The sequence below is a fragment of the Balaenoptera musculus genome, chromosome 3, assembly GCF_009873245.2.
Source record: "Balaenoptera musculus isolate JJ_BM4_2016_0621 chromosome 3, mBalMus1.pri.v3, whole genome shotgun sequence".
Classification (NCBI taxonomy): domain Eukaryota; kingdom Metazoa; phylum Chordata; class Mammalia; order Artiodactyla; family Balaenopteridae; genus Balaenoptera; species Balaenoptera musculus.
Genome location: NC_045787.1, coordinates 132,617,779 through 132,629,189, shown reverse-complemented (window position 1 = coordinate 132,629,189; position 11,411 = coordinate 132,617,779). Strand labels below are relative to the sequence as shown.

The 11,411-nt window shown below is 40.0% G+C and overlaps 1 pseudogene; it reads left to right on the top strand.

Annotated features, from left to right (window-relative positions):
• The first annotated feature begins 10,216 nt into the window (after positions 1 to 10,216).
• LOC118892549 lies at positions 10,217 to 11,159 on the top strand (annotated as a pseudogene).
• Positions 11,160 to 11,411: the final 252 nt, after the last annotated feature.

The following is an 11,411-nucleotide window of genomic DNA, read 5'->3' as shown; positions in this document are numbered from 1 at the left end:
CCCAGTCAAACTTAAATGCAAAAACATGACACAGACCTAAAGGAAGAAAGTCGATATTCATGAATATTTTTAAAAGGCAAACTTACTTATTGAATCTGGAGATGATACCTGTAAATGGGGAGACCACTCTCATGGGACCAACAAGCTGGAGGAGAAAAAGAGAGAGAGAGAGATTAAGAGAAAATACATTTTTTCAATTTTTTCTTATTGAGATATATTTGACATACAACGTTTTGTAAGTTTAAAGTACAACATATTGATTTGATATATTTATATTGCATTATAATTACCAATGTAGCGTTAGCTAACACCTCTACCCAGTCTCATAATTATCATCTCTCCTAGTGTTGGGAACAATTGAGATCTCATCTCTTGGCAACTTTAATTTTTTTTTTAGTTTATAATAGAGTTTTGTGTCTATAATCACTGTACTGTATATTAGGTCTCCAGGACTTACTTATCTATTAGTTGCACACAATAAAAAATTAATAGGAGCAATGTGACACCCTTTTAGGTGTCTTAAAACACCTATAATTTGGTGTTTTTAAAAAGGTATAAAATCGGACTTAGGAGCTATACATTAAAAAAAAAAAAAAAGATGTGGGGTTTCAATTAAAGAACTGCTGGGCTTCCCTGGTGGCGCAGTGGTTGAGAATCTGCCTGCTAATGCAGGGGACACGGGTTCGCGCCCTGGTCTGGGAGAATCCCACATGCCGCGGAGCAACTAGGCCCGTGAGCCACAATTGCTGAGCCTGCGCATCTGGAGCCTGTGCTCCGCAACAAGAGAGGCCGCGATAGTGAGAGGCCCGCACACCGCGATGAAAAGTGGCCCCCGCTTGTCGCAACTAGAGAAAGCCCTAGCACAGAAACGAAGACCCAACATAGCAATCAATCAATCAATAAATCAATCAATAAATCTTTATAAAAAAAAAAAAAAGAACTGCTGTGTGGCTGCTTAAAAAAAGAAGCAAAGTTAGATTTCACTGATAGAAGTACTGTGCCCATATCCAAAGAAAGGAAGATAACAGTCCCACTACAATCACTGTTCCGAGTATCACATTTTAAGAGAGACACTGATCTATTATAATATATTCAAAGGAGAACACATTTGGTTGGCAAATGGTCTAGGAAAATATTCCAACAAAAACTGGAGGGATATTGCCTAGTGGAGAGAAAGCAAAGAGAAATACAATACAAAGAAGCTTAGGGGTCACATTCTAAATGAACAAATAAGAAACGAAAAAAATTACAGTGAAAATTATCTATTGAAAAAATCCTCACAAGCAACAAGAATTTACTGTATAGCACAGGGAACTATATTCAATATCTTATAATAAACTACAATGGAAAAGAATTTTAAAAAAAGAATATAGATGTATACATATATATATGTATTGCAATGTAACCGAATCACTTTGCTGTACAACTGAAATGAACACAATATTGTAAGTCAACTATACTTCAATTTTAAAAAATCCTCTAAACCACCTATAGAATACATATATATATATATACTTTTGTTTATACACACTGAAGTTTGAAAACCTCAGAGGGAACATACAAAAGGAAAGTATCTATGCAACTGAATGGGCTTCAAATCTTTAGGATAATTTATCAACTCAAGAAGTGAATGGGAGGCTGTATTAGTTTCCTAGGGCTGTTGTAACAAAATACCACAGACTAGAGGGCTTAAAACAACAGAAATGTATTACCCCCACAATTCTATACAGATGCTAGACATCTGAAATCAATATGTCAGCAGGACCACACTCTCTCTGAGACTTTGGATGGACTCCTTCCTTGCATTTTCCTAGTTTCTTATAGTGGCATCAGTCCTTGGTATTCCTTGGCCTTGTAAAAAATTAATAAACAGAAACCTCAATTAAATAGAGTCAGGAGACCAGAAGGGGGAGCTCTCGTGCCCTGGGATGATAGCAGAGCCCAAGAGGAGGAAGAAAGACCTCCTCTTCTCTCCTGGCAACAACTCAGCCAATGAAAAGCTCTTTGTTTTTCTGGACTCTTTGTTTACTATAGCCCTCCAGACTTCCTTTTCCCCTCTATAAAAAAGCTGTCCTTCCCTTGCTGTGCTGGGACTTGCACATGACTTGCCATGGTTGTAGACCCAAAACTGCAATTCTTTCCTGATCCTGAATAAACTTGTTTTTGCTGGAGAAATAACTGGCAGTCTATTTGTTTTAGGCCAACATCCTGCAGCTGCATCACTCAAATCTCTGCTTCTGTTGTCATGTGACATTCTCCCTGTGTGTCTCTGTCTTCACATGGCACTTTCCTTTTCTTATAAGGACACTAGTCATATTGGATTAAGGCCCACTCTAATAATTACATCTTAACTTGATTATATGTGCAAAGGTCCTACTTCCAAATAAGGTCACATTCACATATACCTAGAGTTAAAACTTATCTTTTCGGTGCACACAATTCAACCCATAATAGAGGAATAAGCAAAATAGATTCTAAAGTAAATTTGCACACAGCAAGGTGTCCACCATTAGGTTTCATAGTAAGCCCTTATAACATCAACAGATGTTATAGATACGTTTGTTGAGGTGATAATTAATGTTTGCTAGACTTCCATCTAAATTTTCCTTGTTCCAACCCACATGCATACTGTATGAAATTCTGAAAACTTTGGAAAGTTTTGGGAAGGAACTTGGCCAGCTGTTTTCTGTCTTTCTAAATTGACATTCTTCTGTGCTGACCCCAGTAACCAGCTTTACTTTCCTGCCCTTGGGCAGCTTTCTAGGGAGGTCAGGTTCTAAAGCCACCAGGTAAGTACATTCAGGTGAGATGGAACGGTCTTGGCCTCACTACTTAATAGCCACAGGCCTCAGTCACCTCATATATAAAATGGAAGCAGTAACATACCCCCCTCACAAGGTCACTGTGCATAAGTGAGGTAATACCTGTGAGAAGTACACTGAGAACAAATGCTGGTCCCTTGCAAGTGCCCAACAAATGGCAGCTATGTTCATTGTAATTATTTAAACAAGCTCTATTGTGTGAAAAGAGATTTAGTGAATTCTACAGTGATTTTAAGTGAATTCTTACTTATAGTAGTAAGTAAGCAATTACAGGGATCCATAAATGGTCTGGTCTGCTTTGCAAAACAGAGTTCCCCATTGACAGATATGTGTAAACAGAGGCTGTACCCATCTGTCAGGGATGTCACAGGATGTTTGCTCTTATCTGAACATAGAGGGATAACACCTACCTTACAAGGTTATTGTAAAGACTAAGAAAATCACAAAGGAAAAAGGTGTGACCCAGTAGTTGAAATATAGCGAGGTGTTCAGGGGGTGTTATTACTAATCACGTCTGTTACTAGGTCATTGTTAGAGAAGATTCTTGCCCAGAACAGAAAAATCAATCAAAAGACTCCCTTCCAACTCTCAGCTGACATAGTTTTACAGGAAGACGTACTGCTGAGTATATTTTCTAGTTTATTTAATATCTGCCTTGTGAGTAAAGAAATAAATCTAGGGGTCTAAGCGCTGAGATTTTGAGGACTCATAAAAATGTTTATTCTGAGATATTCTTGGCAGCATTGTTTTTAAAAAGTTAAGACTGAGAAATAATTAAAACACACAAAGTTAGAGAACTGGATAAATAAAGAGTAGTACATGACTAAGAACACAGGCTCTGGAGTCAGCCGGCCAGGTCTGAAGCTCCACTCAGCCTTTGGCAAGTTAAACTCTCTCAGCCACGCTTTACTTTTATTCAGAGAGTGGTTGTGAGAATTAAAGCAGGTAAAGCATTTAGCATAGCACCTGACATAATAACAAGTCTTCAAGTGATGGTGATGATGATGGTGGTGGTGATGCCACCACCATGAAAAATAATGCTGTGGGTCTATCTTTTCTTGCTTCATAAATAAAACTAGTATATGTAGCTAAATTTTTTTTAAGTAGGTCATACAATAGAGAAACGACAATACACTGACCCAATGATGAAAATTAGCATTACCAATGGTCATTGTGTACCTCCAGATGTGATATGCTAAGACAGATATGACATCACCAAGTAGAATTCTGACCAGGAATACATAATCTGAGCATAGTCAAAAAAAGCAACTGGGCTTCCCTGGTGGCGCAGTGGTTGGGAGTCTGCCTGCCAATGCAGGGGACATGGGTTCGAGCCCTGGTCTGGGAGGATCCCACATGCCACGGAGCAACTAGGCCCGTGAGCCACAACTACTGAGCCTGCGCGTCTGGAGCCTGTGCTCCACAACGAGAGAGGCCACGGCAGTGAGAGGCCCGCGCACCGCGATGAGGAGTGGCCCCTGCTCGCCGCAACTGGAGAAAGCCCTCGCACAGAAACGAAGACCCAACACAGCCAAATATAAATAAATAAATAAATAAATAAAACTTCTTAAAAAAAAAAAATGTATAAGTTCTCAGCCCTGGTTGCATGTTAAAATCACCTGGGGAACTTTAAAAAAAAAAAAAAAAAAAAAAGCAACAAATAAACCCAAACTGAGGAACATTCTATAAAATAAATGGCCTTTATTCCAAAATGTCAGTCATGAAAGGCAAAGAAAGGCTAAACACACAGTTCCAGATTAAAGGAGACCAAAGAGACATGACCACTCAATGCTATATGTGATCCTGGACTAGATCTTGGGCTAGAGGCAAAAAAAATATTATAAAAAACATTACTGGGACAATTGACAAAACTGGAATATGAACCATAAATAAAAGTACTGTATTAATTAACTTCTAAATTTAATAACTGTACTGCGGCTATGTAAGAAAATATCTTCGTTCTTAGGAAACGGGCACTGAGGTATGATGAAATAAAGGGGCCTCAGCCACGCGGCCTCCTGCCATATGGTCCAAAAAATTTAAAATTTTATGTATATGTGTACACATACACACACACATACAGAGAAAACAAGAGAGAGAATGATAAAGCAAATGTGGCAAAATGTCAAAAATCAGTGAATTTGGGTAAAGAGTATTTGGGTATTCTCTATACTAGCAATTTTCCTTAAGTTTAAAATTATCTCAAAGTTAGTTGTTTGTTTTTTTAATCTATAGAGAAGGGAAAGTACTGGGAGTAGAGATGAAAGAAAATTGGCCACAAATTGACCACTGTTGAATCTGAGTGATGAGCACGTGGGGTTTATTATACTCTTCTGCCTACTATTGTATATATTTTTAAATCAAGTCATAAGGTACCATGATAAAATGATTGTTTTGTAAAACGTCTGTGTGCTCATACATGTAACAGTGGCATATGTGTGCGCAAGTCTGTGTGCATGTGGGTGATTATGGTGTGTGCACATTTGTACACACACATGAATGTGAGCAACTGTGCACACATATGTACCAAAGACTATTTACCAAAGGGTCCAGAGTGCCTCTTTCTCAGCAAGGCCACATAGAATTTGATCTTGAGAAACTTAACACACTCTTCCTCAACTTTCCCTTCTGTAAAATGTGAATGACAGTAGGAACTACCTCCTCTGGTTATTAGTGAAGTTTAAACATGTTAATATATGTAAAATGCTTAGAACAATGCCTTACACTGCTTTTACTATTATTTTTTAGGTAGTAACATCATGGGTAATTTTTGCTGTCTCCTTTACACCTTTCCTTATTGTCCGAACTTTCTTTTTTACAGTAACTTCATAGTCTGGAAAAAAAAAAAAAAAGAACTTTTTTTATTTTAGCAAAATAACAGAGAGAAGGAAGGAAAGAAGGAAGGGAGGAAGGGATAAAGAGAGGGAGGAAAGAAAGGAGGAGAGAAGGGAGGGAGGGAGGGAAGATTTGCCCTCTAGGGCTAATTCCAATTTCCCCTGCAGCTGAACTCTTCATTGGATCTTTTTTTTTTATAAATTTACTTATTTTATCTATTTATTTTTGGCTGCATTGGGTCTTCGTTGCTGCACGTGGGCTTTCTCTAGTTGCGGCGAGCGGGGGCTACTCTTCGTTGCATTGCGCGGGCTTCTCATTGCGGTGGCTTCTCTTGTTGCGGAGCACGGACTCTAGGCACGCAGGCTTCAGTAGTTGTGGCAAGCGGGCTCAATAGTTGTGGCTCGCGGGCTCTAGAGCACAGGCTCAGTAGTTGTGGTGCACAGGCTTAGTTGCTCTGCAGCATGTGAGATCTTCCCAGACCAGGTCTCAACCCCATGTCCCCTGCATTGGCAGGCGGATTCTTAACCACTGCGCCACCAGGGAAACCCCCATTGGATCATTTTAATCGCTATTATTTGAATAAGACTTGAGGGGATTTTGTTTCCCCCCTGGAAAATTAAAAATTATTTTGTAATGCAAATGGTCCTTCTCTGGTGTATTTGTCCTATAATTAGGGAATTGGAAGTTTCTTAAAGGCAATGCAAACATGAGTGCCCATTCAGATAAGGGCAATCTTTTCTCTTTTCCTAATTTTAATTTTGAACATTTTTTTAAATATAAAAATAAATAAATAAATATATTTTTAAAAATATAGTTACCCAGATCACTACATAATTACAAATGTGGTGTCATAAAGGAAGGTGTCACACCGTATATACTTCAAATTTACTTTTGATTATCTACTACTAATAATAACTTTGACTAACACTGGTTGTGGTATTAATTAGGAGATTTCCAGTTGTGACAGAAACCCAACTGAAAGTAGCTTAAGAGAAAAAAGGAATTTATTGGTTCACCCTAGGCACACCCAGAAGCAGAAGCTTAAATGATAAATCCCTTTGAATTTCCAGACGCCACTTTCCTCCTCAGTGTTAATTTCTCAGGCAGCCTCTCTCAATGGGGCCAAAGAGATGGTTACTGGCAATCCAGGTATACAAGGATCTATAAAATTCTAGATCCAAGGGAAACAGAGATGCCCTCTGTCCCAAGGTCCCTGTATCAAACCCTTAAAAGAAGACCTGATTCGCCCAATTTGGACCATGTGCTCTTTCTGAACCAATCCTTCAGGCCAAAGGAATGAGTGCTCCCATTGGTCAGGCTGGATCCTATGCCCATGCATTGTGCCTGGGGGACTGGCAGGATAGATGCCATCCAAACTCTAAAGAATGGTTGTCATACCTGCGTAAGAGGTGTTCGATGGTCAAAAGCCATCTGGCCACCCCATGGCAGTGTCTGAAATTCTGCCTCTTCACAAAGCCTTCATAATAGAGTGCACACTCCGAACCAAATTCAGGCAGGTAGGGATAGAAGGCAGAGGCTTCCAGCTTCTAGCTTGGTCAGTGTCTTAGCAGGCTGAGTCCACCAGAGGTCAGGGCGGAGCACAAAGCAGGAATGGTCGAGGAGCTGGCTCTTCAACCCTGCTCAAATCAGCAGCTCACACCTCAGTCCCTGGGAACACTGAGACTGCAGTCACCAGAAACAAAACCCAGGCTGCAGCAAGGGACCAGATTTCCTTCAGAATTGGCTACCTAAGGGACAGGTCTAGACGGGAGCAGGGGCAGAGAGAAGTGATTTCTAAAGAAGGGAGAGAGAAGTGATTTCTAAAACATTCTATTCTGCAGCTGCACATGCTATGCTGAAGAAACACAGCTACAGTGCCCCAGAATCATGCAAAATGAAACACGAAATGTATCAGGACAGAATCGACCAGAAAAGCTAGATTCTGGTCTCTGCCACCGCCTGCCTCTCTCGACTCTCCTTCCACCACACTTCTGCCTGCTCACTATGTCAGCCACACTGATTGACTTTCTGCAATTCAATCATACCAAGCTTGTTTCCTCAGAGCCTTTTGCCTTGTGGTACCCTCTGCTCAGAGAGTCCTTTTCCTAGATCTTGTCCCTTCCTGTCAAGGAAATTTCATATGAAATGTTAGTACCCGTCTAAAGTAATGTCCCACCCAGTAGCACTAACACATCACCATGTTTATTTCCTTCATATCGTTCATCACCCTCTCAATATGGCTGTTAATTTGTTAACTTGTTGTTTTCCCCACCCCACAACAAAGCACAGGAAACTCAGGGACTTTCTTCTGAAGTTTATCCAGCACCCAGAATAGTGCCTCCTCAGAGCATAAGGGCCCAGGAAACATTTGATGAATGAACAAACTAATGAATGAGTCCCCGTTTCCCACATATAAAATGAGATGGTTAGATTATGCTATATTAGCAATGGCTACCATATATTGACCATATATTGCATGTTGGGCACATTGGTAAGGGCTGTGGGTAGCGCTGTAGATGGTTGACTTTATAGTTTTTTCAGCCCTAACAAGATCTCAAATATTCTCAGGCAGGACCTCAAATATCCAAAATGATGTTTCTGATGCCAAAATTCCTCAATTGGCCAGTATTACTTTGGCTTAGTTCAGAACCTTTCTAACTAACTTTTTTGCTGCAGAAACATTTGCTCAAGTGAAATTTCACCTGGAAGCCCTATATGAAAAACAATTGAAAAAAAGTATGTGTATTAGCCCAATAAAAAAGCCTCCAACAAATTTCAGGAAAAGCAATCATAAAGACCATCATCAATGACCACAAGGTAATTGAGCTAATTGGGAGACATTTCTCTTGCAGAAGTATTCCAGCTAATAAATGAAGGGATGATAGATTTAGTATTTTGCTACTTGTCATGACTTAATGGATCTCAGCAATGAGCATGGAAGCCCACTAACCTCACAAAAAGAAAGACCATCAGCCTCCTGATAAAAGAACACACCACCACGCATGAAGGAGTCTCACCAAAAAGATCACATCTAAATCCCATCAGTCTTGCAATTTTAACTATCAATTTACAGGAAGTACAGAGGAACTTGTTAATGTACACCACAGGAATACAATCAGGAAAATCCAAACAGTAGTAAATTAACAACATGAATTCGTCAAAAATAAATAACAAGAGGGGGAAGGAAGGAGATGGAGTAGAAAGTGACAGACTGAAAGAGGTTTAAATTCATATGAACCAATCACAAAATATAAGTGATTTTTGGATCCTAATTCAAGCAGATAATCTGAAAAACCAAAATTTTCGAAATGCATAAGACAATTAAATTTTAACATTTAATTGACTAGATGATGGTATTGAGGAATCATTATTTTTAGAATGGCATTTAAGTTATATTTCTTATAGAGAGTATTTTTATTTTATAGATACAAACTAAAAAATGAATAAAATGAAAAAAGAAGTTAATAAAGAGACAAATTAAAAATCCCCACATATTTGGACATTTGAAAATACATTGAGCCAAAAATTATTACAACTTTTCTAACTAGAAATGAAAAAGCCATTGAAACATCATACAGGTTTTAATTTTTAATAATGTAAATATTGATAGCTATATCCATATACATGAAAAGCTGTTTGGGATTTTCAATAATTTTTTTAAGTCTAAAATGGTTCATCAGACAAAAAAAAAAAAAAAATGAGGAAACCACTGTGGAGTATCACTAACCATAATAGGTCCCTTTCTTGCTATGTCCTCATAAGGAGCCATTGTTATGGAATTCTAAGAACCTATACAAGTTCCTGGTTGGCCTAGATTTGTGGTCCTTCTAGCTTGGGAAGCTGGTTTTCAGTGACCTGAGGGACTTTGACCAAAGTTAGCTTGTTCTCTCCTTTACATTGTAGGCTGTCTGTATATTCCATTTGTTATTAATTTTTTGGGGGTTTTCTTTTTTCTTACTTTTTCATTTTATTTTTTTCTCTTTTTTCTCTTTTTAATTTTTCTCACTGTTTTCCTTTTTTTTCTTTTTTTTTTTACTTAATAGTTTTCTCTTTTTTCTTTCCCTCATGTTTTTCTTTTTTACTTATTTTTTTCTCATTTCTTTTTTTACTTAGTGTATTTTTATTTTAGTCTGTCATTGTGGTTGTTTTATTTTTTTTGGCTGCATTGGGCCTTCATTGCTGCACACAGGCTTTCTCTAGTTGCGGCGAGTGGGGGTTATTCTTCATTGCAGTGCGCAGGCTTCTCATTGCGGTGGCTTCTCTTGTTGCAGAGCATGGGCTGTAGGCGCATAGGCTTCAGTAGTTGTGGCTTGCAGACTCTAGAGCACAGGCTCAGTAGTTGTGGCGCACGGGCTTAGCTGCTCCATGGCATGTGGGATCTTCGTAGACCAGGGCTCGAACCCGTGTTCCCTGCATTGGCAGGCGGATTCTTAACTACTGCACCACCAGGGAAGCCCCTGCCATTGTGTTTTGATTCCATTATAAAGATCAGTTCATCAGGTAGTGTGAAAAGTGATTTTCTTTTGAGGTGACCTGGACCAATCTCACCAGCTTTTCCCATGTTTAAGCTGATCTTGGGACACCTTGCCTTCAACCCCCGCAGCGAATCTAACATGCTGCAGGGCTTTCCAACATCTCTGCTGAGGACGAGACCCATGCTGGCAACACCAGCTCCTCAAGACCAACAGCAAGGGTACCTTTGCCAAGGTGAAGTTGGCCTGACACATCCTGACTGGGAAGGAGGTAGCTGTGAATATCATTGACAAGACTCAACAGGATTCCTCCAGTCTCCAGGACTATCCCACAAAGTAAAATCCATGAAGGCTTTGAATCATCCCAATACAGTGAGGTTATTTGAAGTGATGGAGGCTGAGGACAAGACTCCTTGTCATGGAATATGCTGCTGGAAGAGAGTACCTAGTGGCTCTTGGCAGTTTGCAAGAAAAAGTGATCCAAGTCAAATTCTGCCAGATAGGGTCTGCTATAAAGTACCAGCACCAGAAGTTTATTATCCTGGATGCTGACATGACCACCAAGATTGCAGACCTTGGCTTCTGCATCAAATTCACCTTTAGCAATAAGCTGGATACCCTCTGTGGCAGTCCCCTGTTATGCTGCCTGGGAACACTCCCAGGGCCAAAAGTATGATGGACCCTCCATTGCTGTGTGGAGCTTAGGAGTCATCCTTTATACCGGTCAGTGGATCCCTGCCTTTGATGGGCAGAACTTCAAGGAGATATGAGAGGGAGTACTGGGCAAAATATACCATATTCTCTTAGACTTGTGCATGGAATATGAAAACCTGCTCAAGAAATCTTTCATTTTCGATCCCAGCAAGAGAGACACTTTAGAGTAAATCATGGAGGATTCATGAACGAATGTGGGTCATGAAGATGAGAAGCTAAAGCTTTATGTAGAGCCACTCTCTAACTACAGGACCCTGCAGACTGAGCTGATGCATCCATAGGTTACACACAGAAAGGGATCCTACGACTCACTTAGGTTAACTGCAAAACACTGCAGCCCAGCACAACCTCCAGTGTGTCCCTGCGGCGTCCTCCTCCACCCAAAACTTTCGCAGCAATGCTGGGACCCCAGATGGAACAAATTTCCTCCACAGTTTATCCAAAGGAAATTCCCTACACACTGGGCAGTACATTTGGGATCAGCAGATTTTTGCCCCAATGTGATCCCAGCCTCTCCCTCGGGCAATAACCACAGCTAGCACTGGGCCACTGACGGCTTCTTCAGCAA